Raw genomic sequence first — 9,430 nt, 5'->3', positions numbered from 1 at the left:
CGTTACATTAAACTGAATTTTCGCACACTCATTTTGCATGATGTTTGACATCAAAAGATTTAATTTCATAAAAAAACGTCCAATAATCAAGATATTATGACCGTAACACTGCTGAGTTTTCTTTGCGACAAGTACAATCCTAATGCAAGTCAACATGGATTTTTAACGTTTAAAACACTAGATTGTTACGATCATATTATATTTATAGCTCCACGGTTTCTCACGCCATTCAAACTACTTATGCTACACATCGTGAAAACTAATTGCACCAAATTTCAGTTTAATCCATTTTGTATTTCTTGAGTAGTTCATCGGAAACGAGGTTGTTCTTTTTGTTCAGTTGTGAAGCATCTGTGTTGATGCGTTGTTGAGACCACTATTTATGTGGCGCGCCCTCTATTATAGTGGTCTCGATCTCCACAACCAAACTCGAGTGGGGGCCAACAATTCAAGAAATACACGTTACATTAAACTGAATTTTCGCACATTTTTCATGATGTTTGACATCAAAAGATTTCATTTCATAAAAAAACGTCCAATAATCAAGATATTATGACCGTAACACTGCTGAGTTTTCTTTGCGACAAGTACAATCCTAATGCAAGTCAACATGGATTTTTAACGTTTAAAACACTAGATTGTTACGATCATATTATATTTATAGCTCCACGGTTTCTCACGCCATTCAAACTATTTATGCAACACATCGTGAAAACTAATTGCACCAAATTTCAGTTTAATCCATTTTGTATTTCTTGAGTAGTTCATCGGAAACGAGGTTGTTCTTTTTGTTCAGTTGTGCAGCATCTGTGTTGATGCGTTGTTGAGACCACTATTTATGTGGCGCGCCTTCTATTATAGTGGTCTCGATCTCCACAACCAAACTCGAGTTGGGGCCAACAATTCAAAAAATACACATTACATTAAACTGAATTTTCGCACACTCATTTTTCATGATGTTTGACATCAAAAGATTTAATTTCATAAAAAAAGTCCAATAATCAAGATATTATGACCGTAACACTGTTGGGTTTTATTTGCGACAAGTACAATCCTAATGCAAGTCAACATGGATTTTTAACGTTTAAAACACTAGATTGTTACGATCATATTATATTCATAGCTCCACGGTTTCTCACGCCATTCAAACTACTTATGCTACACATCGTGAAAACTAATTGCACCAAATTTCAATTGAATCCATTTTGTTTTTCTTGAGTAGTTCATCGGAAACGAGGTTGTGCTTTTTGTTCATTTGTGCAGCATCTGTGTTGATGCGTTGTTGAGACCACTATTTATGTGGCGCGCCCTCTATTATAGTGGTCTCGATCTCCACAACCAAACTCGAGTTGGGGCCAACAATTCAAGAAATACACGTTACATTAAACTGAATTTTCGCACACTCATTTTTCATGATGTTTGACATCAAAAGATTTAATTTCATAAAAAAACGTCCAATAATCAAGATATTATGACCGTAACACTGCTGAGTTTTCTTTGCGACAAGTACAATCCTAATGCAAGTCAACATGGATTTTTAACGTTTAAAACACTAGATTGTTACGATCATATTATATTTATAGCTCCACGGTTTCTCACGCCATTCAAACTACTTATGCAACACATCGTGAAAACTAATTGCACCAAATTTCAGTTTAATCCATTTTGTATTTCTTGAGTAGCTCATCGGAAACGAGGTTGTTCTTTTTGTTCAGTTGTGCAGCATTTGTGTTGATGCGTTGTTGAGACCACTATTTATGTGGCGCGCCCTCTATTATAGTGGTCTCGATCTCCACAACCAAACTCGAGTGGGGGCCAACAATTCAAAAAATACACATTACATTAAACTGAATTTTCGCACACTCATTTTTCATGATGTTTGACATCAAAAGATTTAATTTCATAAAAAAACGTCCAATAATCAAGATATTATGACCGTAACACTGTTGGGTTTTATCTGCGACAAGTACAATCCTAATGGAAGTCAACATGGATTTTTAACGTTTAAAACACTTGATTGTTACGATCATATTATATTTATAGCTCCACGGTTTCTCACGCCATTCAAACTACTCATGCTACACATCGTGAAAACTAATTGCACCAAATTTCAATTTAATCCATTTTGTTTTTCTTGAGTAGTTCATCGGAAACGAGGTAGTTCTTTTTGTTCAGTTGTGCAGCATCTGTGTTGATGCGTTGTTGAGACCACTATTTATGTGGCGCGCCCTCTATTATAGTGGTCTCGATCTCCACCACCAAACTCGAGTTGGGGCCAACAATTCAAGAAATACACGTTACATTAAACTGAATTTCGCACACTCATTTGTCATGATGTTTGACATCAAAAGATTTAATTTCATCATAAAAAAACGTCCAATAATCAAGATATTATGACCGTAACAATACAGGCCTTAAGGGCCCGAACCCCACGCCGTAATGGAATCACTTTTTGGGGGACCAAATTTTTTTTCGCCCTGCCCAAAAAACTTGTGTTCTGGATCCGCTCTTGGGGAAACGCAGGTACATGTTTTCTACACAGCTTGCTCTTTTGTGCGTTTATGTCTTTGGTGGTTTGTGCCATTGATCTGAGACTGTGTTATAGGGTGCAGACCAGTAAATCGGTCCGAAATTGCCTGCGCCGGCCAAATCACGATTTGCATGCCCTCAAAATCTTCGGTATTTGAGCATGCTGTGGGCCATGAACTTGAGGGTTTGTAAAAAATATGGGTGGAAGCCGTGCACAGGACTGGGAGCTTGCAGTTCTGTGTAATTTTGATGTAATTTGGACCCTAAAAGCGCTCTATTTTGCAATGGAGTGTAGGCATCGTTTTTCAAAATGGCGATGGGCTTCAGGACTATTTTCAGGGGTGATCATCTTCAGATGGACATTTCTCCTAAAAATCATCAGTTGACCCCCCGAAAATTGAAAACAAAATGAAAGGTGATGAAATAAGTTTGAATTTGATGTGTGTCTCGAACACCTTGGAGAGTTGTGAGTATTTTTCCCGAATTTTTGAAGTGGGAGCATTTACCATTGGGGTCTATGGAAGTTTATTTGTCTGCTACCACAATGGTTTGGTGCAGTCAATGAAACGTGTTTGGCGCCCTCAATATTGAGGGCGCCAAACACAGTTTAATTGCCAAACACGCAGCAGCTGTCTTGCTTGGTGTGTAGTTTGTTTACCTTTCTGCGTTTGTGATTATGGGTCTTTGGTTGAGACCCTCCCACTCCAGTTTCATGCTCTTATTTCATTATCATATTTCTAATATTCATAGGACTGCAGACATGGTGTACAACCTCTGTCTCTCCGTTCCTTTGGAATATTGAGGAGTCTTTGGAACTCGCGTTTACTTCTGAAGTTCTGGCATGTGTAGCTAGCAAACCTTCACGTGGGCTTGATCATCTTCTGTTGTTGTTGGATGAGCCATACTCATAGCCAATGTCATCGCCGATCGCATCATTTCGCATGTCATGACGGCGGTGCAGATAATCCCAAGGTAGAAAAGTTCCCTTGATGTCAGTGTTTGCCTAAATGTTGTATCCTGACGACACTTCTGTGATTGTGGGTGTGTGTGTCTGAGTTTGTCTTTACATTCACTTGTGAACAAAAGATGTCCACATAATGCAGGTTGTGTTGACGTTATGTGGACTAAGCCGTGTCCACATAACGTTTTGCCTAGCTGGAGTTACCCAGCCCTGAGTTTTATCATTGGGTTGTCATCTAGGGCTGGAGCGAGTTTTTCTCGTAACTTGTAGTATAGGCAAAAATTTTGGGAAATGTTCAATTTTGTCCCCGTTACACACTAATTGCAACATGACTGTTTCATGCACTAATATGAGGTTTACCACTCGCATCACAGCTTTGGTACTGGAACCGCAACCGATTGTGCATGAAACAGTCATCGGGTGTTACGCTTCCACGTGACGTCATGCGCCAACAGCTAGCGCAGCCGGCAAAAACGAGTAGTTGACAGCGCTCTGTGCCCGATAATCGACCGCCATTCATTGTACACAACTTTTTTTTGTGCACAAACCAATTGCGGTCCTGGCCATGCCAGCAAGGTTGTCAGGTTAGCGGTTATTCCTCCTGTTTTCACTGCAATTGTAGGCTGAATCTTCATCGTGGATCGTTTTTTACTTCAAGGACCTGTGTAATGGTTATTCCAGGCAAGTTTGGGGTGAGTTGCAGTTGCAAAATACGGGGACAAAATTGAACATTTTCCAAAAAATTTTGCCTATACTACAAGTTACGAGAAAAACTCGCTCCAGCCCTAGATGACAACCCAATGATAAAACTCAGGGCTGGGTAACTCCAGCTACGTTTTGCCCATTCTGGAAAACAGGTTTAGAGCCTAAAGGCATTTTTGGGTTAGGTTTATCCTTAGCAGAATGTAGCCCCATAAATGTGGCCTATTTACTGGACTGCCTCCGTAAACATAGGCCACACTGACATCCACATGTACAAAAATCATATCGACTTGGCCAAATTTTGATTTCCACATTTAGGCTTAGTTTGTGGGATTTTTTTGCTTTAGAAGCATATACTCACCCTCTTTATAGGCTAGTCAGAAAGTGCTGCCTTTTTCAGATGTCAAATTTTTGTGAAATTTCATGTTGAAATTTTGATACGCAAACGTGTAAAAATGAATCTGGAAATTTCACGAAAAATATACATCTGAAAAAGGCAGCACTTTCTGATTAGCCTATAAAGAGGGTGAGTATGCTTCTAACGCAAAAAAATCCTACAAACTAAGCCTAAATGTGAAAATCAAAATTTGGCAAAGTCGATACGATTTTTTGTACATGTGGATGTGTGGCCTATGTTTACGGAGGCAGTCCAGTAAATAGGCCACATTTATGGGGCTAAGCAGAATGAAGAGAAACACTATGGCCTATAGGGAATCATAGAAAAAAAATTGGGTTGAGAGAGTTTTCACAGTTTAAGTAAAGTTATTTTTTGTACCGAATTTTCTTAACTACACGAAAACAAAGGAATGTCCACATAGCATATGTAAAACTAACATGGGTATAGTCGTGTTTCCTAAAATGGCGCACTTCGAAGCTTACCCGACTTTCCTCGTGTACTGTTGCCAAACCTCTTTGTGGACAAACCTCAAATTCATGCAGTGAAATGCTGGTACTTTTACCTTATTAATGCTTGCTATTTAACCTCTGTGAACAAATTCGGTTTCATAAAATTTAATCCGAAATTCAAAAACGGTGGCATCCGGAAATTGGGCACAAATAGGCGGAGTGTTCCCTGACGTGGCACACTTGAATAAATCTTGGAAAATTCCAAATTAACACGTATAAAAAATATGGAGTAAGGTCTGGCATGTTTAAAGTAAAACCAATGGGCTTGTTTCATTGTTTTTGTCATGTAATGCTGCGGCCGGGTGATGAGGTAGAGGGTAGAGGGCGCTATTCAGGACTTTCTTCTGTCACCTTGCAAGATGTAATGATGCCAAGTCACTATAAATTTATATTTCCCGGATTTGTTTGTATCAAAGATATATAACCAGGCATCCTATCCTATCTACAAGGATGGGACTAATAAGGGAGCAAAGACACTTCTTCTTCAGTGAAACAATAATTTATTCTTAAAAACTCCAAGAGTTCTCTGAACCAATTTGACATCTTTATTTATAGGACTCAGCTATCATTGCTTGTTCATCTGTCATCCGCTACGAATACCGCAAAATCTTTGGTTGTATACACGTTGTCCGACGCAAACTGGTTAACCTATTTTTTTAACCTTCCCAGCAGGCATTTTTGGTCGATTTAACGTCTATCTGACGTCAGATTCCGACCAACTCCGACGTTGTTTTTTGGTTGCCGTAGTGGTTGTAAGTGTAAGTTTTTTAGACGTTGAAAACCTGACCAAATTCTAACGTCGATATGTGGTCAAAATTGTGACGTCGGTCTGACCATGATTAACTGCTAATCATGACCGAAAACTAACGTCCGATTATAGTCAAATTATGACGTCAGTCTGACCATGATTACCTGGTTACATGGACGTCTACAGGACGTCAGATTGTTGGTTGAATTTAGGTCAGAATATGGTTGAAAAAGTAAGTTATTTAGACGTCGAAAACCTGACCGAAATCTAACGTCCATATATAGTCAAATTATGACGTCAGTCTGACCATGATTTGTCTGGTTGAATGGACGTCGACAGGACGTCGCAGTTGAAGTTATTTAGACGTCGAAAAATGACCAAATTATAACGTCTGTGTGAGGTCAAAATTGACGTCTATCTGACCGTCGTAATAACGTCCTTTCAATGTTTGAATTCCATGATTGAAGTTAGGTCAGTACATGGTTGCAAATGTTATTTTTGTAGACATTGAATACTGTTATTTCGGTTGTGTAAAAATCAAACGGTTGTGTAATATATGAAGCTAGCAACCTGTTGTGTAAACCGTTGTTTACACAACTTGTGTATAATATTACACAACTTGTTCATTTTTTTTAATAAACTGGTTGGCTAGGTTCTTATAATACACAACCGAAATAACAGTGAAAAAAGTAAGTTTTCTAACGTTAGTCAATATTCAAAATAGTGGCGTCAGTCTGACAGGCTTAAATAATGTCAATTAGACGCTTCAAATGTTCAATGTTAATAGGCCGATCAATTTATTTTGACATCAGATTTCATTACCACGCGGAATCACAACCAACACAGACATGATCTCTAATCTCTTTTGTGAATATTTGTGCAGGTATAGAAGACATCAGGCGGTTGATGTGGATCCTGATGGTGCATGGGGCCACGTAAAGTAGGGCTTGGGTAGTGTATTCGTCTCCCTCAACTGACCAAAGCAGAGAGCTGGAAAAGGGGGAAAATGAACAACGTCGTTAATTTTCTTGAATACCAACACATTTTTCAAATAATGGTGACTCGTAAATAATTAAAACAAAACAGATTCTTTGAGTTTAATTTTTAGAAATCCAAAAAAGTATTAAAAATAATTCTTACATGTATGAAGAAGACAAGTCGAAGCATAGGCCTATTTTAATTCTAATGGGCGATTTCATGCGATTCCAAGAAACGAATTTTACTGAAATTAATTAATGAAGAATTTTAAAATTGCAAGCACCGTAACTTTCTTTATAAGGATAAAAATTAACATTAATAGCGCTTCGTACGCCGTGTTTCTAAGTGCTTTGCAAAGACTACAACAAACCAATTTTATAGCCAATACTGGTATTAATAAAACATGAAATAGAGTACACGACAAAAGAAAAGTGGCATAATGTATCGTTATACGTGATTCCCAAAACTCTGAACACCGTAAACTAGATTGAAAACGTATTTGTCTCAAAATATCAGCATCAAAATGAAAGAGACGTTTCGATCGTTTGAGTTAGTAATGGATGCGGAATATGTTGCGGGGCGGTTAAATTCACAATAAATTTAATATTCTAAATCTTCAATCAACACAGTACGTGTGGGAAGTCGTCTCATAATGAGATATGCTTTAGAATGACCTCATTTTTCCTAGGCCTAAATAAAGATTGGACGTGATGATAGAAAGCAGGTAGAACTAGCATGACTGCTGATTAGTTTGGATTTTCTACATCTTCAATGTTTAAACAAAGGGCATCGTTAGTGTAACTTTCTTTTTAAGATAAGGAATGACAATAGCATCCAACATCTAGTCTAACATTAATAACTTTCTACAATGAAGTTAAGGTATTTTGATGGAATTTTAAAGTTACAACTGACATGACTAGTAGGGTACATAATAATAATAAAGATACAATTTCCAAACTATTGACCTTCAAAGAAATTGCAAATCACTAACTCGGAAACATTCGCGTTTGAAACTTACCATTTTCAGACATGGCAAAATCAGATCATCTTGCTTGCGGTTCAATCGAAATCTTGACTTGTGCTTGTCCTATACATCTTGATGTCGTATCTTGACTTGGATTTATAGATCAGGAGTGGGAACATCTCCAATGTTAACTGCACTCCATCGCAGAACCGAATCTTGACAATATTGTGCACAAAAGGTGCCAAAAACCTTGTTCATTTTGGGCCAACATGTCTCTTCCCAAAGCTGCTTCAGTTGTGACTGTTGGTTTAACGGATGATTCAAACTGGCCAGACTCGTACAGCAGTGGAGTTCGTTGGAATGCAAGAGGTCACACACAGGGCATACATATGCTTAAGTGTACGTACGTTTGGGCTATACGGTTTTTGCGCGCGCGGCACTTGGCTCTGGGCCAAGACAATTATAATTGGCGCGCGCCGCGGCTAAGTGGAAAAATCTTCAAAATGGACGATATATTTCGGTTAAAACAATGATGATAACGATTGGACATCAAATTTATAACCATCAGCTAGGTGACCATAATTCAACGTCTTTTTTTTAGTCGTTCAAATTAAAAAGGCGTCCGATAATTTCGTTTGGGAATTAATTACTACGTTGCACATGCATTCCGGTTTAATGACTTTTTTTATTTGCTGAATAAATTAAGTGAAAAATAGACGTTATATTTTGGTCGAAACCATGACACTGTCGACGTAATGTAAATAACCAACAGCCGATCACAATTCAACGTTGAGTTGCTGAAAAGACGTCAGAAAACGGACGTTATATTTTAGGTAAAACCATGACGTTAAATATTGTAACCATCCACTGACCAAAAATCAACGTAATTAATTGATTCGTTGAAATAACGTTAGAAAACGGACGTAATATCATGGTTGAAAACATGACCTAATAACGACGTCAAATATTATAACCAGCAGCCGACCACAATTCAACGTCGCTTTGTAAGATGTTGAAATGACGTCAGATAATGGACGTTGTGTTTTGGTTGAAAGCATACGACGTCAGATATTATAACCAACAGCCAACCACAATACAACGTCGATTTTGAGTCATTGGAACGACGTTAGAAAACAAACGTAATATCATGGTTGAAAACATGACTTAAAAATAACGTCAAATATTATAACCAGCGGCTGACCATAATCCAACGTCATTTTTGAGTCGCTGAAAAGACGTCAGAGAACTGACGTTATAGTTTGGTTGAAACCGTGACTTAATAATGACGTTAAATATTATAACCATCAAACGACCGGAAAACAACGTCATTATTTCATTCGTTGACACGACGTTAGAAAACGGACGTAAAATAATGGTTAAAAACATGACCAAATAACGACATCATATATTATAACCAACAGCCAACCATAATTCAACGTCACTTTTTGAGTCGTTCAAAAAACGTCAAAAACGGACGTTGCATTTTAGTCAAAAGCATGACATAAGTACGACGTCGGATATTATAACCGACGGCCAACCATAATTCAACGTCGTTTTTTGAGTTGTTGAAACGACGTTAGAAAGCAAACGTCATATCTTGGTTGAATACATGACATAATTGCGACGTCGCGAAGGGAAACGC

The sequence above is a fragment of the Patiria miniata genome, unplaced genomic scaffold (assembly GCF_015706575.1).
Source record: "Patiria miniata isolate m_02_andy unplaced genomic scaffold, ASM1570657v1 HiC_scaffold_7, whole genome shotgun sequence".
Taxonomy (NCBI): domain Eukaryota; kingdom Metazoa; phylum Echinodermata; class Asteroidea; order Valvatida; family Asterinidae; genus Patiria; species Patiria miniata.
The sequence above is the reverse complement of the archived record's forward strand: the minus strand, read 5'-3'. Positions refer to the sequence as shown.